At 41.6% G+C, this 24696-nt stretch overlaps 1 pseudogene; it reads right to left on the bottom strand.

Moving 5' to 3' along the window:
* The window catches only part of LOC127659532 (GPI ethanolamine phosphate transferase 2-like), a 59144-nt pseudogene that overhangs the window by 9858 nt on the left and 24590 nt on the right, over positions 1-24696 (bottom strand).

The raw sequence follows: 24696 nt of genomic DNA, 5'->3' as shown, positions 1-24696 counted from the left end.
CAATATTTAAAATAATTCATTGTCATTCCTTTCCGTACAAACATGCCTCCTTTCTATGTACATTAGGCTAATTTAAGATTGCGCTTCATTCACAAAACTGCCATGTGCAATTTACATCATACTATTGCCGCCAAATGAAAGTAGGCAGTAAAATTGTATTATTTAAAATACATGTTTGAGAACATTTTCAACCAATAATTTCAGCAGAAATTAATCAAATACTTATCATATTATGTTGAAGAGCGTTATAACCTGGCATATATCCAGATGTGCGGTGTCGTCAAGCGCACATTCATTTACATGTACACGTACATGTTTAAGAGACGATCCAGGTGTCTGAATTGAAGTGATGCTATTCAGTCCCTGCCTGGGTGGTCAAATACATTGGACTGTGGCATATATGTGGCATATAATCATTTTTTATGCATTTTTTTTTACTGTGACCTACAGATGTCTTTTCCAAAGATCCATTAGGTATGTTCATTGTTTTTATAGGGAAATTGTTTGAATTGTTGGTCCGTTTGGTTAGATTGCATTCTCACGACAATCAAACCTTTCCAGGTTTTGGCAATTGGTCTGAGACCACATCATCTACGCGTTCTCGGACTGATTGTTTTGGTGCAGATCAGAGTCTAATTGCCATGTTCATATATGCCTAAACAAACCGAACGTAGGGAGAAAATGCACCAGCTTCAGAAACAAATGCTCCAAACAAGCCAGGTGTGAAAACCCTAAGTGTGCTAACAGTAACAGTAACTACTGGACTGTCCAACACAGTCTCATGACAACTTGTAATAATTTGTACGAGATTGCAAAATTATAAGATGTCATACGACTTGTTTCGTATGAAATTGTTTGCAAATATAGTTGCTACTGCCGTCTCCTTCAGTAACAGTCTCTTTGTAATACATTACCTATACAAGTTACAAAAACATAAAGAGTGAGTAGATGAGCACAGAATTTGAATTTTTTTGGGTGAACTATCCCTTTAATGCATTCATTATAGTAGTTTTAATAAATGCTCTTTTTGGACTGGGAAGGAAGTTCTAGTTCTGAAAGTTACATTGTATTTTCATAGTACATCAAACTCTTATTTCAAAAGATCAAAGGGAATGTGATTCCTCATGATATGACCCCTTTAAATAATAAAGTCATTATGTAAAAACGGAGAGTCCAGAAATATCTGTGTGTGTGCCAGTGTCTTGGGTGAAGTTTCTGATTGTGTCGGCATGATCTCTATTATTCATTGTTGTGTGAGTGCCTGTAATTGCACCATCATTACCAGCTATGGCTCTAATAACTGCCCCGATTCCTAATTCACACTGACAGATCACTTCAACTGCCATTAAAACAATTCTTAAAAAGATTAGGACTGATTACTACTCCCATAAGGCTCTGAAATTATGCATCATTGATAAGTGGATGTGGCTGGAATTTTCCCCCCTTCATTTTTTTAAGGTGATACAAATGATGAGTTTTTGTTTTGTTTTTTCAGAAACAAATTGTGGCACAAACGTATGATGAGAAGAGTTCTTTCTAAGAGTTAAAAAAACGTTTTACCCTACAAGTAATTCGAATTTTAGGCTTTTTTTAATGCACCGCAGTATTTTAATAATAAAAAAGTTGCACCGGAAGGGTTTTACAGTATTGCTGCATGAAACCTATCATGGAAAATTGAATTGACATTGCTTGTTTGAGCTTCCCAGTCCAGATTTGCAGACTAAGGCCTTTTTAGATTTCTCATTGAATAAATGTGTACTGAAATGAGTCCAAACGACTGTTTGGTGATGAAATCAGTTTTAGGGGGTTTCTGTGAGAAAGACAAACATTTTTCAACATTCTTGTGATATCAGCATCTCTCTGTCTGATTCTCGATGGAATTAGACCGAAAGACAAACCGTAATCTGCATGATGATTTAAACAGCATCTCTTCTAAAGTTTTGAGATAAACAGTCTTTGATTACAGCTTTAGATCAGAATAACAGAAGTGACTGCAGTGTTGTTGGATGTACGTTCAGGGGGTGTGTTTGTGTGTGTGTGTGTGTGTGTGTGTGTGTGTGTGTGTGTGTGTGTGTGTGTGATACCTGTCTCTCTCTGAGCTGAGGTAGCAGAGCAGGTGACCGGCCCAGAGCAGTGGTCCTGCATAGGTGCTCAGCGCTGTGAGGAATATGGCAGGTGCTTCTACATAACTCTCCAGACCCACAAACCCCACAGAAATATCAACTACTCCGATGTTATTAGAGTTTCCCTGAACACAAGAAACAATAATATAGGAGCATAAAACAACTAATACACAGATAACAGACCGTATATAAGAAAACATGTTTTTACTCATTCAGAACTCTCTGACAGTCTTGAAGTCCAGTGTGTTGTGGCATTGCTAAGAGGTTTCTAGGGGTTTCTGGGTGGTTTCTTACTGGCCCAAGTCAGAAGAGCCCACCCCAAGTCACTGTTAAATTCTGGTCTCTAGATATGGCTCTATGTAGGCTATGGGCTCATTTACATGGACGCCAGAGACATTTATTACAGAGAAAGCTGATTTCCCTTTACCCTCATATACATCTGTCAGTAAGCAGCTTTCTCCACGACACTTGTGTACATAAAAAAAAAATGGTGTCTGAGGTTAACTTCACTATTTTTTTATCCTCTTATATTATCCTTATATTGCGTCTATTAATCGCATAATTGCCTTTTTTAGGAAAGTGTTATTTATTGCAAATTTTAAAAGTGCTGAAATTTGACTATATAGAGACTGTTGTGCATGAAAATCCCAGGAGATCAGCAGTTACAGAAATACTCAAACCAGCCCATCTGGCACCAACAATCATGCCACGGTCCAAATCACTGAGATCACATTTTTTCCCAAATTCTGATGGTTGATGTGAACATTATCTGCATGATTTTATGCATTGCACTGCTGCCACAAAATTAGCTGATTAGATAATTGCATGAATATAATATATTATTTATTATATTATCATATAAAATATAATGAATTTGGTTAATTAAAGGTGCTGTAAGTCAGTCAGTCAGTCAGTCAGGCTGTTCCACACACAGGCACACTATACAAAAATGCCTCTTATGCGTTTACATGGCCACATACCCTGCTGTAAAGACCAGATTTACTAGCATGCAATTCCAGTCTACGCTGGTTTATGCTGGTTTGGTTCTTGTCTATCTGGTTAATATGGTCAAGCTGGTCTAACCAAGCTGGTTAAGCTGCATGGTTGACCAGTATGATTTTACTGGTTGCTTGTTAACCAATGAAGTCTTGCAGGTGAAGTTAGTCAAAAAGGCTTGGAACATCAGCATTCCATATTGTGAACCAGCATTAAAAACACAATTTATATCATATCAGTAACCTTATGAAAAGGAGAGGGTCCGCACAAGTAATAATGACTGACTGTGAATTCTACATTTCTACAATGACATCTGAAACTGAAAACTGTTGATTTTAAATTATGCTGCATCCAAACCACTAGATGTCAGTGTAAGTCCAAGATGACACAAAGACAAAAGATACTGAATGCACCTTTAAACTGCGTAATGGAAACGGCATTTGCATTTACATGACATTTGAGAAGGACGCTTTCTGCATAAATCCTGGAATAAACCGGTTTGTTAAATGCATGTAAACAGGGCTAGAGGGGTTTTTCACCCATTTTATCGCCCACCAGGTACAAATAGTAAATTCTATCACACTATTCAGAAAAGTACAATGTGATCTTATACAATAATGTTACTATAACTACATTTTTGCTAAATAATTTTATCTGGCTCCTTGTACATATCTCATCAGATTCCCAGTGAAATGAACACTAGAGGTCCTTCAATAACCACTACTTTTATTCAATTTCAAACAAATCATGAGTAAAACAGCAGATTATCAGTTCATAAACACTTACCTTTGGCCTTGTTCCTCACACAATGCTATCTTATGACAACTAAACACTTTTACTATTGTGCTTGACTTGTAAGGTGATTTTAACATTTGCATTACATAACCAACTACCAGCTTGTTCAGGTGTGATCAAGTTACCCAGTAGCTCAGCTATATACGTCGTTTGACAGTTGAGCGTGTAAGTTGACCCTGACTGTCACGTTGATGATGATGTCATTGTCAGGCCTATAATTCCATGCTTGGGTGCTTAAATGATCATTATCCAGTAATGCTTCATTTGTGAGCCTCACTTAACACGCACGCATGCACACACACACACACACACAGTTGTGTTTCCATGTTTTATGGGGACTTTCCATAGACATAATGGTTTTTATACTGTACAAACTTTATATTCTATCCCCTAAACCTAACCCTACCCCTAAACCTAACCCTCACAGAAAACTTTCTGCATTTTTACATTTTCAAAAAACATAATTTAGTATGATTTATAAGCTGTTTTCCTCATGGGGACTGACAAAATGTCCCCACAAGGTCAAAAATTTCGGGTTTTACTATCCTTATGGGGACATTTGGTCCCCACAAAGTGATAAATACACGCTCACACACACACACACACACACACACACACACACACACACACACACACACACACACACTCACTCTCAATGTAGCCCTTAGGGTGACCAGACATTCCCGTTTGGGAGCTGCACATTCAAGTGAACAGTCCGCTAAGTGAAAATACATGGCATGAAGTCTGGCAACAAGGTTAATCGTGTGCTGTTTATTTTGACCAACAGAGGGGGCTGCTCGCTATAGCAGCTTTAAGTCATTCAACTTTCTTTCATCATCATGTCGGCACATTACAGCATAGATTACATTGCACCTTGCTGGAAAACAAGTGACTGAAAAGAAGCATCATAATGCATAAGAGTTGATAAAAATAAAAGGTATAATTAAGAAAAACATGTCCATAAGAGATACCATATGAGATAATTGATAGACATGGTTAGGTCAAATAGTGTAATAATAATAATAATTATTATTATTATTGATATTGTCCATAGTGTTAGTGTTTTATATGATTTCAGATGTAATGCTGATGGAAATGGTAGTTAAGTGAGCTCATTTCTTTTTAAATTCATCTGCCGGTTTGCCAGTAAGCAAATTAGTAACCTACTGCCTTACTTTTAGGAAAGTGCCAAGTAAAGGTGAAGGAAAAGAGGAGAAGAGAAGGACTTTTAAAAGAGAGTAAGAAGAGTGATTTAAAGAGTGTGACCAAGGGCAAGGGCCCCTGTGCTATGGAGCCAGCTGCAGTACCGCCGCTCCCAATAAGCAGATTACACTGTGTAGGGCATCAACTCCCTAGGGGGGAACCATCTTACCGTTGGAGGCCACCAGAAAGTCCACTGGCTGCCTTTACTCACACGTTATACATTATTCAATGACCCGAAAGCAGTTGCGGAACACAGACGATCACTTCACACTCATATCACACAAACCCCCCACCCCCCGTCCACCCATTCACCTGGAACTCTGCGTAGGGCATCACTTTGGCCAGCGCCGTCCCTGGTAGGCTGCAACAGTTCCTATATTCAGTCATTGTTTATATGTTTGTTTAGTTCACTTTTATGCCACAGTGTCATCTACTGTATACATTGCAGGAAATAATGAACTCATGTAACAGAAGACAATTAAAAAAGATCAACTTTACCTCCATATCAGAATTTCATTGAGACCTATTCAATAGAGTATGATATACCATAGTTCATCACATTACTACATTCACCATGGTCAGAATACATAACATCTGAATTGTCCCCCTTATTTAATTAATAGAGTAGTAACGTGAAATTTCAATGACACATTTACCACTAAACTAAAAATGTCCCTGTTTTTCATTTCAGAAATCTGGTCATCTTACCTGACACTCTGTGTAGTCTCTGTTTTATTTTTAAACACTTAATGAATGCTGCCCTAAATAAATCTGCCTATATGAATCAAATGAAAATGCCATCTGCAGTAACTCTGTCAAACAATATAAAGAAAACTGCATAATTATTAAACTCTAAATACAGTGCATTTGACGCAGATTTGTTATTTAGATAAATGCAAAGACTGTTGAGTCATACAGGGGTGAGATATTACATGATGAAACACTGAAAGGTAAATTAATTTAGCTTTAATAGCAGCAGCAGCAATATTGCATGGCTCAACTGACTCAATATAACTAGGAAACAACAACAAAAAATCCAGTTTGCTCTTTGAAACTATTTTATTTAGGGTTTATCTAATTTCTGGAGCATGCACCTAACCCAGTAATTTCATTGGCACTACATTCTGTAATGACAAGTTGAAGGGAATCAAACTCAGGTTTGGACCAAGCAGTCGAAAAAAAGATGAAAACATCTTAAGATGTTCTAAGAATAATAATATGGCAACTAGATAGGTAAAGCTTGTCAAGACAAACTTCAAGACTAACTTTAATGTTGGCTTGACAAAGCCTTGCCTGAAAGTTTAAATTAGTTTTAAAAACTTCCAGATTAAAGGTTATACAGCAACGGCCTTCCAGTCTGACAGAATTCAGACAGAGTCAGACAAACCAATAATAAAAGACAGATGACATGAGACAATATCAGACCATAACAGATTACCTCATCAGAACTCCTAGAGACCACATCAGACCTCATAAAACCCATTAGACCTCATCAGACCCCTATAAACCTCTTCAGACTCCAACAGAGCACATTAGACCACACTAGACCACTTCAGACCTCATCAGACCTCAGGAAACCACATCAGATGCCATACAACCTCATTAGACCTCCAAGAAACCACTTCAGATCTCTTCAAACTCCAACAGAGCACATTAGACCATCTATATCACTTCAGACCTTGTCAGACCTCCAGAAAATCACATCAGACCCATTAGATACCCACAAAACCACTTGAGAGCTTATTAGACCCCTACGAAACCACATCAGACCATAACAGACTGCATCAGACCTCATCAGAACCCCTAGAGACCTCATCAGACCTCCACAAAACAACTTCGGACCTCAATAAACCACATCAGAACATCTAGTGTCAACATCAGCCCACTTCAGACCACGTTGGAACACTTCAGATCCCATTAGACTTCATCAGACCTCCAAGAAACCACTTCAGACCACATTAAACTACATCAGAGCCCTAGAGACCACTTTAGACCCCATTAGACACCTTCACATTCCATTAGACCTCATTAGACCCCAAGAAACAAAACGAGACAACTAATTTCAGACCCAATTAGACCTAAATAGTTGAAATACAGTATCAGTAATTATTTAATCTTTATATATTTATGGAGAAATCTAGACCACTATAAAAAATACGTTTTACAAAGCATGAATATTGTTTTTCAAATGGCGTGTCCTTGGCATGACTTTTGCTCTCCTCTCTTTATTACCTGCAAGTAGAAGAATGCCTGGCCGAACGAGTAGTGTATGATCGTAGTCTCAGCTGAATCATAGTGCAGTTTCTTTGAGTCATGATAGACTGGATAAGTAGACAGCAGGTCAGCGTGGGAAGATTATGAGCTCTGAAGAGCAGAGAAACCAATAACACCACACCTCTGTACACTTCCCACAATCCTTGGCTCTTCAGACGCCCACTGTCCACTGTAGATGACATCACCTGCGAGCGCAACATGTCCTTTACACCTGTGAACAGGCTACCGAGAAAAAAAATGTAGATGATTTGTGCTTCAACAATACCCTTGAAAGAGACATTTACATTTTTTTTTTTACCTCAAAATACTATATCCATATTCTGATACCAAGAATCAACATTTTGAGTTACATTTCTCACATTAACATATTTGGTAAAACACTGGGGCCAACTCAAAGCAAGTTTGTGGGAAAACCAAAAGTACTGCAGCAGTGCTATCTTATATTTGAACAAAATGAAAATTCAGAACAAGCTACAATAAGAAAATAAGTTTCATTAGTAAGGATGTCCATACAGATCCTCTGTACAACTAGATTCAAGAGGTTTCATGCAATAATAACTGTGTTAGGAAAGCTAATTTGAAATTTCCCAAGCAACTCATATCTTACATTTTATATAAATCTGCAATTAGTGATACATTTAATTAGGTTGATATTTCCTAATTAACATGGTTGTACTACAGTGACCATTGTTTAACCATGGTATTTGTAGCAACAACTACCACAAAGTTCACCATTGTTACTACAGTCATGGTTACAGTATTACTATAGGAAAACCATGGTTATTTCTTGTAAGGGTTTAATAAATTGGATAGCAACAATACACTGAACATAAATTTAAAAGCGATATACACTAATAAAACTATAAAACAACATGTGGTGATGGGGGCGTGGTCATGTGTCTGTCTGCGGGAGAGAGGGTGTGGTGTGCCTCGTCAAGCTGGTTTACATGATTTCTAACAGCTGTTTCTCATTACAGTGATAGCGGAGAGACACCTTAAAACCACTGAACACACCAGAAGAGAGAGCGTGAGAGAGAATGGCATGAGAGCGCAGTGACTGGTGTGCCTTATTGTGTATTTTAGTGTTGTATTTTATAGCTGATTAGTTTTAGAATTGTTTTTGTTAACTGAGTTTTGTGACATTGAACTGTCTGAAATACTGAAATAATAAACTGACAGAAAAGCCCTGAGAAGGCTGCACTCAAGAGACTGAAGGTAGAAAATAAAAAGCCTACCGGAAGTATGCCACTGCTCCCTGTCTCCTCCTTCCAAACCCGGGAGGGAGGAGGGATGATCTGTAGTGGAGACCTCACCGCTGACATCTGCCAGGGGAGCAGCCGCAGTCGTCTGCCTGGGGATGGAGGGGTCACTGTCAGCCTGCCATCCGCCGAAGAAGGAGAGGAGCTGTTCCATCCACCAGGGGTGCTAGGGAGGTGCCGTTGGCAAGTGCCCACAAGGATGCCACACTTCTCGTTGAGTATGCTCAAACCCGCAAGGGGACTGGCACGGCCTGGGTGTAATAGGCCAAAGCGATGGCATCAACAACCCAGTGGGAATGTCTCTGTTTGGAGACAGTGTTCCCTTTCCACTGTTCACCAAAGCAGACAAAGAGCTGCTCAGAACATCTAAAGCTCTGCATGTGGTCCACATAGGACACAGCAAAGAAAAGGCTGGGTCTGCGTCCTCCCGGGGCAGCGATTGCAGGTTCACTCCAGGCAAGTGTTGCTGACAGAGAATGCTTGCAGGTCTGCAACCCTCTTGATGGAGGTAAGCATGATCAGGAGGGCTGATCAAGGAGAGTGCTCTGAGCTTGACTGATTCTAGTGGCTCGGCTGAAAGGACCACAGAGAGTACCCACGACGGGAACAGGCATGGCCTGGGAGGGTTCAGCCTCCAGGTGCCTCTAAGGAACCTGATGTTCAGATCGTGCTTCCCTAGTGACTTACCGTCCACTGCGTTGTGTGAGCCGATATGGCAGGTACATATACCTTCAAGGTGGAGGGGGACAGCCTCCCCTCCGGCCTCTCCTACAGAAATAAGAGCACTGACCCGACTGCGCATCTCTGCCGGTCTTCAGATCGGGAAGAACACCAATTTGCGAACAAGCGCCACTTCAGGCCGTAAAGTTGCCTGGTAGAGGGAGCTCTGGCTTGGTTGATTGTGTCTACGACGGCAGGTGGTAGGCCACTTAGATCTTCCGCATCCCGTCCAGGGGCCAGACATGGAGGTTCCAGAGGTCTGGGTACGGATGCCAGAGGGTGCCAAGTCCATGAGAAAGAAGGTCCTTCCTCAGGGGAATTCGCCAGGGAGGGGCTGTCGCGAGGAGCGTGAGATCCGAGAACCAAGTCTGTGTGGGCCAATAGAGTGACTTGTTCCTCGTCCTTCCTGACCTTGCACAGCACCCGTGCATGTAGGCTAACTGGTGGTTATGCGTACTTGTGCAGTACCCGGGGCTAGCCGTGTGCCACCGCGTCTATCCCGAGGGGAGCCTCCGCTAGGGAGTACCAGAGTGGGTAGTGGGAGGTCTCTTGGGAAGAAAACAGGTCTACCTGTGCTTTGCTGAACCGCTCCCAGATCAGCTGGACAGCCTGGGGGTGGAGTCTCCACTCTCCGCTGAGCGTGCCCTGTCACGCCATGTTGAGGTTGCCCGGGATATTAGTTGCGCGCAACGACCTGAGTCGCTGCTGGCTCCAAAGGAGGAGATGGCGGGCAAGTTGCAACATGTGACGAGAGCAAATGCAGCCTTAGCAATTTATGTACACTATAGTGATGGTGCTGTCTGAGCATTTAGTGTCACTACATTTAGTTAACTCCTCCCCGTCACTGAATTATAAACACAATGGACAAAGGTATGCTAATTCCTCTCTACCCCTGATGTCTAGCTGATATGTGTGTTTACATCCGGAAGATGTGTTTTTATGGTGATGGACAGGGATGGAATAGCCATCAGGAGCACCGGGAGATTTCACGTTGGGTAATGTGGGTTGGCCCACTGTTACACAAGTATAAAGAAATCATGATGGTTATGATAAAGGCTGGCCCATCCTACAGGCGATATTGCCAGCTGCCTGGGGTGCCAAAATGCTCATGGAGGCCCAATGAAGAAATTAATAACCAATAAACATATTATAAAGTAATGAAACAACAATTCATTCTATTGCTTATAGGGCACTTGTGTGGGCACGTTCTTTCCATGCAACACACTTTGAGATCATTATTTGACATACAAAGCACAATAATGGTGACAGCCAAAGACAACATATAAGATGAACTCTGAATAATGACAAAATAACAAACAGGGTTTGGCTGTAATGGAATATATGTAACGGCATTATGTATTCAGAATGCAAAAAGTATGTAACTGTATTCAGCCAGTGTTATGTTTTCAAGCACCTGTATTCAGAATACTTTTACTTTATAACATTTTGTTAGAATACATTTAGAATACGCATCTCATAACTTCAATCATATATAATTGGATGTGGAGTGGTGGTGGGCTATAGCACTGGAGTGGTAAGCAGAAGGTTGTCGGTTCGATCCCCAGTCACCACCATTGAGTCCTTGAGCAAGGCACATAACTCCAGGTTGCTCCAGGGGGATTGTCCCTGAAATAAGTGCACTGTAACAGCATACAATACACACAATATAGAATACACATACACACAATATAGAATAAACAGTATACAATAAAAAATAGTATATATAGTATATATAAAAAATAGTATATATAAAATATACAGTATGTTGTATTGTGGTGTATTGACATTCGGTTGATAGTCAGTTGACAGTGTGTTGTTAAGTGAGAATATAATTTATGACAGTCCTGTGTAAGATTAATAAAGTGAAGTGCTGATGTATATTGATCGTGATCGATCAAGAGTTCAAAAGTCTGATTGCTTGGGGGAAGAAGCTGTCATGTAGTCGGCTGGTGTGGGTCCTGATGCTGCGATACCGCCTGCCTGATGGTAGCAGTGAGAGCAGCCCATGACTCTGGTGGCTGGAGTCTCTGATGATCCTCCAAGCTTTTTTCAGACACTGCCTGGTATAGATGTCCTGGAAGGAAGGAAGCTCACCTCTGATGATGTGTATGGCTGTTCGCACCACCTTTTTCAGGGCTTAGTGGTTGAGGGCGGTGCAGTTGCCATACCAGGCAGTGATGCAGCCACTCAGGATGCTCTTTACTGTGTTGGTGTAAAACCGTGGAAGATGTGGTGGTTCATTCCAAACTTCCTCAGCCGTCTCAGGAAGAAGAGGCGCTGGTGAGCCTTCTTCACAATGGCCTCAGTGTGGACGGACCATGTGAGATCCTCTGTGATGTGGACACAGAGTAACTTGAAACTGCTGACTCTCTCCACTGGTGCTCCATTAATGGTGATGGGGCTGTGTTCTCTGTCTTTCCTCCTGAAGTCCACTACAAGCTCCTTGATCTTACTGAAGTTGAGGGAGAGGTTGTGCACCTGACACCAGCATATCAGAGTGTTCATCATGTTCCCTGCAAACCCATGGATCGCCTATGGCCCTTCAAACCCACGGGCCGGCCCTGGTAATAATAATATTGCCTCGGTCCAGGTGAATGGCCTGCGCAGCCTGCTTGACTAGAGGGGTTTGATCCACTCTATTGCGTTACTTAAAACACATCCCCTACATCTAACACAAAAATATAAAATTGAGCAGGAAAATTAAATCAATGAGGCGGTGTGGTCGGTTGCGGGTCAGGTGTGGTGGGCCACTCTGGCCAAGAAAGTGCAAGGCCACTGTTTAGTTCCAGTCCACACCGGCTGCTGGGCTCATCTACAGTTCATCAGTTTACTCCCTTATCATTTCCTCTTTCATGTCTATAAGCCATGGTACAGCGCCCCTGGAGCAGATAGGGTTAAGGGCCTTGCTCAAGGGCCCAACAGTGGCATCTTGGTGGTGCTGGGGCTTGAACCCCCAACCTTCTGGTCAGTAACCCAGAGCCTTAACCACAGAGCCACCACTGTCCATATATATATATATATATATATATATATATATATATATATATATATATGATATATATATATATATATATATATATATATATATATATATATATATATATATATATATATATATATATATATATATATACTATATATATATATACATATATATCCATCTTAGCAAAGACACACACCTAACAATATGTAATAATATAATGCTTTATTAACATTTTCCAAACAAAGTCGTCCACAGTATAAAGATAGAAATGCACTAAAATAACACCCATTCACGTAACATTAAACATTTCCCAAAGTATAAGTGGGAGTTTGACTAATTGAAAGAACTGGTCTCCACATAGGTTGCATATTCATTGCAGTGGACATTCAATCTCTTAAACTCTCATCATCCACAATATTAATATGTTGGTAAACTGTGGCTATCTGCTATCCTACAGCAGTCGTGAAGCTGCGTTCAGAGCATCAATGCCAGCGTCAAACTGTGTTTAGGTTATAGTTAAGACTTGCCATGCTTCTTTGATAATGAAAATGCATCTAGGTCCAATCTGGGCTTGTTTTGTCCATTAAAAAGAGCTCCTTTGTCCTTAATTTTATCACTGACAGGGATGCGCTTCTGTGTGTGTCGTGATGTGTTTCACCCTCCCAACAAGTGTTATGCTGGTTTATGCTGTATTAGTGGTAAATGTGTTAATCGCGAATAAGGAAAATGAAAGCACTAAAGGTTTTAAATGAATAATGTGTTAATGTGTTAATTCTGACAGCTCTTATAAAAAGTCCTACTGTCTGGTAACCTCCCAGACTGATCTGAAATCAGAAACAGTATGTTGACTTTTCTTTAACTAAAATGAGCTTAATGGAATTCAAAACACTGCCACAAGTGGCCAAAGCGATAAGTGTTGTATAAATATAATAAAGGCCCTAGTGCCTTTATTACATTTAGGACCAAATAGTATTACATTTAACGCCTTTATTACATTCAGGACAACAAATTATTACATATAGGGCCTTTATAACATTTTTGCAAACCATTCGTGCATCACGAGCCAGCAGCATTTCACTTTCAGTTAATCACGCACCCGCTTTGCTTCAGTCAGTCAGCGCGGATTACGGACTACATTCCGTGTTTCATTTGTTTCTTTTTGCGTTCACAGCAACACATCATAAGGAAAACACCACTATTAATCCTTGAGATTTCCAACCCAGCATACAGGTACATCCTCCATAAACCATGGTCACACTCAAAATTATATTATTAAAAAAAGAATATTATTAAAATAAAAAAACATAAACCCACATCATGGGGTTCATAGATGTTTTCAAGTCTATTTAAAATATTAATTCAACCTGGAAATAAAGGTTTTGGATTTTGCAGGTGCTAACAGTTGATCAGCTTGTGATGCGAGAATGGCTTGCAGCACGAGTCTCGTCACTCTTTAATAGTGTTTAGCATCTGATTCAGCTGATGAAAACACACTGCGTGATCATGAGGAAGAAATAAGGTTGCCGACCCCTAATCTATAGTGTTCACAAAAGTAGTAATTAACTTAGCAAAAATCGTTTTGCTAAGTTAAACACCATGATAATGGTTTTGATGTTTTTATATACTGTATATGATTAGTTGCATACAGTATAGTGTATGTATTCAAGTTTGATACTATCAGACTAATTGGTATTCTTGTTTTGTGCCAAATAAACAAGGTGAATTCAGATAAAATGGGGGATTTTTAACATTTTAAGACTGAATTCACCCTACTCAGTTTTAATAACATAGAATGACAGGCGGACAGACAGACAGACAGACAGATACAGTATCTATCGCTTCAATTAAGCAATTTTGAGTTAGTAACTTAGCAATGTCATTTTTATAAAGTGTAGCTTGACTGTCGCTTAACTACTTTAAATTATGAGCAGCTAGTAGCTTGGCAGGTTACACTTAATAGTAGCTTCCCCAACTCTGGATCAGCCACATTAAGCGTGATTAGAGCCGAACAAGAGTACAATTAAAGCAATTTTCCTGGAGATGAAAGAAAATCTCTTCATTTTTAATGTGACTCTGTCTCTGCTCTTCTTCACTTTAAATAAGCCTCATCAGAGAGAAAACGAAATCTGCACAAAACACTTTTATATACAACACGTTACCATGCCAACCAGATGCAGGCAACAGCACAGTGTTCGGCAGGCACAGACACATATGTCAGGAAGGTGACGCAGCAGGAAAAGTATTTCCTCACAATCCTGTTGTTCCAAACCTGTATAACATTTTGTTAACTTTCTTTATGGCAGAATGGCAGCCTCAGTCCCCACTCACTTCCATTTAATTTATTTTTTTCATTAAATGAAGGCGAATGGCGGTCGAGTCTAAAATTCAGCCTAAGATCTACTTTTTGTTACACAGAGGAAAGAAATTCATACATGAGAGTGAATAAATGATAACAAAATATACATTTTTGGGTGAACTCCCAGCTACAATGTCAAAAATTCCTAAGCTTATCTAGGCTGGGAATATAATATAGCATAGCGTATATTAAACACCTGAGAGGTTTGAGCACTGATCAGAAGCTTTTCCTGTCTGGCACACACAAATGCCAGGGTGCCATTTAGATGAGCGCAGGGCTGATGCTAAACATACACCACCAAACTGCTGTGGATTAAAAGACTACAAAGTTCAGGGCCACCGGAGACTCTGAACTTCCCTGCTCTATATATATATATATATATATATGTATAGAAGGGAATTTAAAATATCTGATACAAAGAAGCTCTTTTGTGCCATAGAACAAGTAAAATCAGAGCACTTTAGATTACTGGCATCTGCAAAAGTTTCTCAAAAAAATATCCCTTTCAGTGTGGTGAATTCAAGCTGATGCTATGAGAACGGCATTAGGTGTGATGATTACAAAAGCCTGAATATAACCACGGCAATTCATAGGCAGATGCTGCACAAACTCCGCCCCTTCGAGCGCACTCCTCACAGTGCCTCACAGTGATCTGCGCCAGTTCTTCCCATTTTCTTCCTTCAGGGTTAAGGTACCCTATTCTAAGCCCAACTTCTCTTGTCTGTCATCTCAGGTGCACATTCTACAACAGAGTGGACTGTGGATTTCTTCCCTCTGCCATGCGTTGAAAAACAGGTATTCTTTAAGCTAAGTGTTTGTTTGTTTGATGTTGTTTAAAGTGGAGTGTGACTAGGCAATCATGGCAAGTGTATTCCACAAGTGTTTGCCTCCTAGAACTTCCTTTTATTCCAATATCAGATGGCCTTGAGTCAAGTGTTTGGGGCTTTTCACACCAAGGTAGTGTTCGTTAGATGAGATTGCACTTATTGCGACCGCATGAAGATGAAAACTCTTCGCTCCAGGGTTACTTTCTATAAAAAGAACTTAGCACCCGCTCCCCATCCACCCACTTTTATGGTGCCACACGAGTCAGTGAAGCGGGAATCAAAGCATCAGTAATTCTAGGATTATGTAGTTTAATGTTGAGCCAGGCCCCGTGTTTCTCGTTCTAGCCCATGGAAATGTACGGCATACCTCTTGTCCAGTATGCATGTCACAATTTGTGCCCCAAATCCAAGTCGCATTGCTCTCTCTAGTTCAGCTGTGAGGAGGATCCGATGATTATACTATCTGTCAAGACATCAAATAGCGATGATTGGTCTTTCGAGGACATTGTGCCAACAAAGAGACACGTCTCTGCCACGGAAGTGGACATGCTGGATATTTGTGTGGTCCAAATAGGGCCACCACCCACTGCCATTCTTGTTGCACAAAGAGTCCATTAAAACTTGGAAATCTATTCAGATAGAGCTCTGGGAGCATCTCTTTTGGCAAAAAAATTATGCACTGAGCAGAATGGGTACCTAGGGATTTGCCTGGTTTAGGAAGTGATTGCAGTTAATTTGTGTCCCACAAGCAAGCGGAACACGCACTCAAAACCAGGATGACAATGTTCTCATCCCCTTAAAGTTACATGTAAATGCTTTAGACAGTCTTCCCAAAACCAATTTGCTCTAAGGCCTCCTCCTTTCAATGACATTGAAGGAAATCCAGTCACTCCCCCACAAGGGAGCAAATGAGATTGTTCCGCCCAAGCAAGTGTTGGACATCTTTTACAGCTGCAATTTTCTGGTCAGGAAAAAGGATCCCAGAATCCTTCCATCCTCATACACGAAGAGTTTGAATTAGTCACTGAGGAAATTACTCTTTAAAATGGTCACTCAAAAGCATATTCAGTCACATATCTTTTCCATTCCGTAGTCTGGTTGGTGACTATGACCCTGAAGGATGCATATATTCAAAACAGCCCCTCATCAAAGGTAGTACCGCAGGTTGCCTTCAAATGGGTGGCATATCAATTCCAGGTATTTGCCATCGGCCTGTCCCTAGCATATTGCACATTCACAAAGTGCATGGCAGCAGCACTCACTTCCTTGAGGAAGAGCAGCATTCAAGTCTAGATTAAATTATCAATTGGCTGATCTTTAACCACTCTAATAGAGTTGGCCGTGGCCCACTGGTACTTGCTGCTGTTTCATCTTGTGAATCTAGGGCTCAGGATCAACTGGTCCAAAAGCTCTTTGAATCCCAGTCAGAAGATATTTGTGCTCTGAATATAGCTCGATTCATGTACAATGAGGGAGTGGTGGTGGCGTAGTTGCTAAAGCACAGGGCTGTTAATCAGAAGGTCGTTGGTTCGAACCCCACAGCCACCACCATTGTGCCCTTGAGCAAGGCACTTAACTCCAGGTTGTTCCGGGGGGATTGTCCCTGTAATAATTGCACTGTAAGTCGCTTTGGATAAAAGCGTCTGCCAAATGCATAAATGTAAATGTAGGGCAGAATTTTCAGATGCACACTTTCAGAAAATCTGGCAGAGCTTGACTTGATTCAAGCTCAAGTGCACATGGTGGTGTATGGCTGTGCTCTCAATTTCTACGAGGAGGGGGAGTAGTAGGTGTCCCAAAGAAAGGTGGTGATGGCAGATGTGTCACTCAAGTGATTAGGAGCAAAGGAGTAGTGTGCTCTCGCCCGATGCTGGGTCTGGCACTTCACATCCTTTGGTTACATTGTCACCTGGACTCAATTTGAGAAGTGCATGTCACCTAAATTGTGGGCCAACTTGCTTTCTCACCAAGGCATGAGGAGAAATCTGGGGAGTGGTGAATGCACCCTCAGACAGTTCTGAGAATTTCTGACCTGTTTGCCTTTCGAGGACAAAAATGCCTTTTAAATGCAATTTTTACACACACATTCACACAAATTTCTCAATAGACACTTACAAAACACACTCTGACATCCATACCAACACACTCACACAATTTTATCTACGTTATTTATTCAACTGGCCTGCAGTGCTCTATAATACAGCAAACTGAATTTTTGAGTACCAATGCAGCTATACAGCGGCGGGATATAGTGATACGCCTGCGCCCTTGGCGCCAAGCATGTTGTGGAACACGGCACTCCAGCCAGCACTGAAGTGGTCTCATGTGTAAGAGACCTAATGGGATGACGGCAGATGCCACCGCCATAAATCCCAATGCTTTCTGAAACAGCTTCAGAGGAAGCGTTCTCCCCAGTTTGAACTGAGACAGACACTGTAGAATGGCCTGAATGCGCTCGCTCGTGAGGTCTGTGCGCCACTCGAAGCAGACTCCCAAAAAGGAGATATTTCGGCTGGAAGAGAGCGTGCTCTTCGCCCAGTTTACATTGAGGCCCAAGCTGTTTAGATGCTGAAGCAGTAAGTCTCTGTGTTGGCATAACAGAGCCTCTGATTGTGCTGTTAACAGCCAATCATCGAGGTAGTTTAATATGCGTACGCCGCTCAGTCTCAGAGGGGCAAGCACCGCATCGATGCACTTCGTAAATGTGCGAGGAGCCAGAGACAGTCCGAAGGGCAGAACTTTGAATTGATATGCTGTTCTCTCGAACGCGAATCTCAAAAACATCCTGTGGTGTTGTACAATTTGGATATGGAAGTATGCATCCTTCAGATCTATCGACGCAAACTAATCATGTGGGCGTACATGCGATAGAATTCGTTTCGGAATAATAATTTTGAATGGGCGCATTATAAGTGCACAATTTAAATGTCTGAGATCTAGGATTGGCTGAAGTCCACCGTCTCTTTTTGGGACAATAAAATAACGGCTGTAAAACCCTTTTTGTGCTTGACAATTTGGCACAATCTCTATCGCATTTTTCACGATTAGATTGTGTATTTTGGCTCGTAACACTGGTGTGTCATCGGACGAGACCGTGGAAGACAGAACACCATTGAAACGGGGTGGCAGGCGAGCAAATTGGATCATATAGCCACGTTCAATCATTTTTTTGCACCCATTCTGAAATGCCCGTTAGGGCTCGCCAAGCGTCCGCGTAATGGGACAGAGGGCACTTTGGTTTGCTCACCGTATGATATAATGCATCGCTTACCACAGGGAAGCGGTTGTGCATAAGAGGAAAAGGGCTCTTTTTTGAGAACGTATGAGCATCTCATGCATTTGCAACGAGTGCTGTATTCTTTATTGCATTTTTTTTGCATATTTCAAAGGAACAACATCTTTTAAAACATTGTGAATGACAATATTCCTCTCCTGACAAACAGAAGTGGGGAGGTGGGGAACAGTATTCTGTGTCTCCAATCGAGCCTTCTTCGGATCACCGGAGGGAACGACGGGCTCCATTTTCCGCTTCAAAGCATTGCACCCATCAGGAGCACTTCCGCTTTTCTTGGGAGTTCCTCCCATCGGCACGAGGTGGGCGCTGATGCGGCTGCTTCCGTCTGGGCCAAGGCTTACATGGACTCACCGTTGGCTTGGCGGGGGCCGGTGCAGGCGCTGAGTTCGTGGGCATGGGTCTTTTAGCCAGTCGCTGGCTTGAGACAGAGCGGGGGTGAGCCCTCTGTGCTATGCTCCGTTTGGGCATAAAGTGCTTTATGGCTTGTGACTGCCGCTGAGTCGTGACGTAGCGCTCAGCAAACGTACTCACTGCACTGCCAAAGAGGCCGGCTGGAGACACTGGGGCAGCCAATAGAGATGTCTTCTCTCTGTCACTCATCTCTGTGAAGGTCAGCCATACATGCCTTTCCAGAATGACCAGGTTACCCATGGACTTCCCGATGGCCTGCTCTGTGACTTTTGTGGCTTCAAGCCTGTAGCAGCCCGAAGCTCTTTAAAAGTCCCTGGATCAAAGCCTTGCTCGTGCATTTGTCTGAGGAGCTTCGCTTGGAACACCTGGAGCAATGCCATTGCATGGAGTGCTGATCCAGCTTGTCCTGCCACCGAGTAGGCTTTTCCTGCCAGTGTGGACGTCTTCCTACATGGCTTAGAAGGATGAATGGGGCGTGATTTCCATGCCCTGCTACATGTTGGGCAAAGATGTGCCGCTACCGCCTCCTCCACCGGGGGTAGTTGAGCATAGCCGTTCTTTTCCCCGTGGTCCACGTTCGAGAGAACGTAGTCACTGCGTGTACGCGCTGAGAGGGGCACGTGCCAGGACTTAGTTCACTGTGCACCTCAGGGAAGATCGGGGTAGTTTTGTGGGGCACGGCCGCTTGATGGCGAGACTGTCTAGGTACCTCTGGGGGAGACCACTCGAGATTGAGTTCTTTGACCACATTTGTAAGGACGCAAAGCTTCCCCTGTCAGTGGTGCATACATTGTCCTCGCCCTCGGTGTGGGAAGGGGCGGTAGCATCATCCATTGACCAGTCGCCTGATGTGGCGAGAGACATGACATCGTCATTATCATCCTTATCATCCCCAGCGTCAGATCCACCAAACAAGACGAGGCCGCATGCTCCTTCATAGGGCCGGAGCTCGTCTCGCACATAGCTTATGGGGAAATATGCGCTTCATGGAGATTGAGGGGCTCGTGGGGCATGTTCTGGCACAAAATCCACCTCAATTTCGTCCTGCTCGACCTCGCTGCCCCACCTTGCCCCCTCGTGTGCACCCTTGGGAATCACAGAAGAGGTGGTTGGGAGGGTGCGAGAGGCTGAATCGTTCCTCACAATGAGAGCGATTCGTGAGCGAAGCGACTTGAGACTCATGTCCTCACAGTGAGGACAGTCTGTCTCCATGAGAGCTGACTCTGCATGGGCGTGGCCTAGACAGAAAACGCAGCTCTCATGCTTGTCTGATGGCGGGATGTGTCTCTCGCACAAGGAACACTTACGGTATGAGCATCTCATGCATTTGCAACGAGTGCTGTATTCTTTATTGCATTTTTTTTTGCATATGTCAAAGGAACAACATCTTTTAAAACATTGTGAATGACAATATTCCTCTCCTGACAAACAGAAGTGGGGAGGTGGGGAACAGTATTCTGTGTCTCCAATCGAGCCTTCTTCGGATCACCGGAGGGAACGACGGGCTCCATTTTCCGCTTCAAGGCATTGCGCCCATTAAAAAGTGTGAGGCACATATACAAACTGTTGTAATTCCTACAACGTTCACCTGATTTGGATGTAAATACCCTCAAATTAAAGCTGAAAGTCTGCAGTTAAAGCACATCTTGTTCGTTTCATTTCAAATCCATTGTGGTGGTGTATAGAGCCAAAAAGATTAAAATTGTGTCGATGTCCCAATATTTATGGACCTGACTGTATATAAATATAGATTTATATTTATATAACTTATATTTATAACACACAAGTACTTGCTTTAAAAAGGATACTCTACACCTGCCGACGCACTGCAGAGAATCAGGATACTGAGGTCCGTTCACCAGCGAAGCGTCAAGCAGAGTGATGTTCGCCAGAGCACTGCAGGAGAGCATAGATTCTTCTCGCTGCTGTGAAGATTCCGTCCGCTGACTGGTGTGAATCGATAGTGAATGTGGAGGGCTTTGAGACAAGAGGTAATCGCTTCGAGACAAGAGGAAATTCTGAGGAAATGGTGTGTGTGCACTTGTTTTATAATGGTCAGTTCGCGTCGAAACGAGCGGTCAGTTTCACGCCAAAATGGGTGGGGCTCAAACACCATAGCCAATATTAGAATATTGGCCTTATTGTAGAGAGGTTTCAAATTGGTCATGTATGAAGGCACTCCCTATATGCGTTAGTAAACTTAATGTCAAGTGGACTGAAGTTGTAAGGGAACTGGTATCGTTGAAATCTGTATGACCTAAGAACATAGTTTTAGGACATATGGTTCAAAAGTTACTGGCAAAAAAAGCAATTTTTCACAATTCTTGACTCATAGGTAGTGCTGTCATGATATATATATATATATTTATTTTTTATTTTTTGTATTTATTTTTTTTTTTTTAAGAAAAGGCATACAGTATCTTTCACAGGGCTATCCAAGGAGTAAAATACATGTGCCCACTCAGCTGGGAAAAATTGGGATTAAACGGGTTAACTTTGAGGGGCCTGCAGCTCTGTCTTGCACTCGCTGTCACTGTTTCAGTTTGAAGCTGAAGGTGTGGTAAATGTACAAAAATAATAACAATATATCAGTTTGTCAGTGAGATGTACAGTATGTGAGAAAGGGGAGGTATGTCTTGCCAGGTATTGTGTCAGATAAAAAAAACAAAAAAAAAAAACGTCCACTCTAATAAAGGCAAACATTGTGCAACACTGTGGTTGGTATTTTTCAAAGACAACAGAAAAAAATTACTGTATATAAAACTCTATTCATATAGTATGCTGAAGACATGAGATGCCTGTTTATTTATTCATTTACTCCTGTCTATCTGTTTTGTTCACTTCACATGTAGCTGATTTGTTGTGCCCACAGTTTTCTGTCTGGACTTGGAGGAACCAGACGAGCTGTGATCCAAATGAGAGAAAAACATAATGTGACCTTTAACCCACACCACTGTTGTCTATATTCATGCAGCTTGACTTTTGACTATCAGTGACCTATTCTGGCCAAGAACTGGCCACTTCTACATGTCAAAATTTGTGTAAATCTGAAATCAGATATACTTGAAGAAAATAGCAGAATATAAACTGATGAGCTAAAACATTATGACAACACACAGGTGAAGTGAATAATAATGATGATCATCTCCTAACAAGACCACATATCAAGATCTGGGCAGATTAGATAGTAAGCGAACAATCCGTTCTCGTAGTCAAGCAACAAAGGGCAATGAAGGCTATCCTGTCTGGTCCAAACTGACAGAAGTTCTACTGTGGCACAAGTTACAGAAAATTGTAATGGTGATTAATGGAGGAATGTGTCACAACACAGTGCATCACACCCAGCTGCGTATGGGGCTGTATAGCTGCATGCTGGTCAGAGTCCCTGTGATGACCCCTGTCCACTGTCAAAAGTGCCTACAATAGTCATGCAAGTGTCAAAACTGGACCTTGGAGCAGTGGAAGAAGGTCCACCTCACAACTTACAGGACTTGAAGGATCTGCTGCTAATGTCTTGGTGCCAGATACTACAGGACCTTCAGGTAGTCATGCTTGAAGATATCTTACTTGCTACTACAATTACAGTACATTGCCAAAGGTATGTGGACACTCAAACACCCCACCCATTTGTGCCTGTCGGACACTGGCCATGTAATTTACATGTCTCAAACAGAACTTGAGTCCATTTCAACGATTTGATGCCATGAACCTTTGCATGTTTTTCCTCAAGTGCTCAGTATAGCAGCATGAGAACAGCTTGATAACAAATTAAAACATTCAGAAGATGCAAATCAGATTGGAGAAGTATAGACAAATCTTTTGTCATTTTCGCATGATATACTATATGCATTAGGTATTACACAGTTCATGGGCATGCTGTCAAATCTCTCATTTATCTCTATGCAAAACAACTGCTTTCTGACAAACAGTCATTTAATCAAGTAATCATTAAGCATGGTTTGCTAGTGGTTGCTAGTGTGTTCTAGATGAAGGGTGACCATATGTCCTCTTTTTCCCAGACATGTCCTCTTTTTCGGACATTAAAAAAGCATCCAGCCGGGATTTCAACATTTGACATTGACAGTAGTCAAGTCAAGTCAATTTTATTTGTATAGCGCCTTTCACAACACACATCGTTTCAAAGCAGCTTTACAGAAGATCAGCATTAACAGACGATAAAACTGTAATGTCTATAAAGTCGATTAATCATCATTGAGTAATTTAGATAAAATACGATTTTTAATAGTGTTTAAAAATAATTAAATGATAATTGTATTAATAACTCCAGTGAGCAGCTGTAGGCGAATGTGTCAAGGAACACAAAACTCCATAAGATGTAGATTAATGGAGAAAAATAACCTTGGGAGAAACCAGACTCACTGTGGGGGCCAGTTCCCCTCTGGCTAACATTATGAATGTAATGTAAATATTAATTATGTATAGGTAAAATCATGGTTTAAAATTATTAAACTAAGTGTTAAGGGTCAGTGATTAAACATTGATTGTGTTTGAACTGTAAGATTAATGACCAAAGTCTTTGAAGTACATCTTGATTAATTGCAGAAGTTCACATAGATGCAATTGTCCTTGTTAATTGGCTGATGAAGGCTTTTGTTGGCAATAGTTAATCTAAGCATTTCATTTCAAGATCGTAGTCCATAAATAGACCGAGGTGATGCAGGTTGGAGTTGGCATCATTTCATCCTCTGAAGTCCGTCATAATAGATTGAAGTGATGTTTGGCTGGCACCAGCTGCATTTAGTCATCATCATTCTGCGACATGTAGCAGTGGAGTCCAACATGAAGCAGGAATGGTGCTGGATCCAGCCGGTTCTGGTGACCTCAGGATAGGAGTCCCGAGGTTGAGACAGGGAAACAAATAAAAAGATGTAAGCGTAGATGCCATTTAATTTATTGCAGAGTTAGAGATCATGCTCAATGTTTCTGGTCTCTGGTTCCGGCAGACCCAACTAAAGCAGCCTAATTGTGGGTTGGCTAAATAGATGAGTCTTTAGTCTAGACTTAAACTGAGAGAGTGTGTCTGCATCTCGAACAGTGTTTGGGAGACTATTCCATAGTTTAGGAGCCAAATATGAAAAGGATCTTCCTCCTTTAGTGGATTTTGATATTCTAGGAACTATTAATAGGCCAGAATTTTGCGATCTTAATGAACGTGTTGGAATATAGCGTGGTAGAAGATCACTTAAGTACTGCGGAGCTAGACCATTCAAAGCTTTGTACGTAGTTAACAGAATCATCAGTTATTTAAAATCAATACGGAATTTAACAGGTAGCCAATGTAACGATGATAAAATGGGGCTAATATGATCATATTTCTTGGTTCTCGTCAGCACTCTGGCTGCTGCAATTTGAACCAATTGAAGTTCATTTATTTATTCCTCTCCGGGAACCAGCACCTTATCGTGGTGGAGAGGTTTGTGTGCCCTTATGATC

This window comes from Xyrauchen texanus, chromosome 19 (assembly GCF_025860055.1).
Source record: "Xyrauchen texanus isolate HMW12.3.18 chromosome 19, RBS_HiC_50CHRs, whole genome shotgun sequence".
In the NCBI taxonomy this organism is placed as follows: Eukaryota; Metazoa; Chordata; class Actinopteri; order Cypriniformes; family Catostomidae; genus Xyrauchen; species Xyrauchen texanus.
This window is presented reverse-complemented; position numbering and strand designations above follow the sequence as displayed.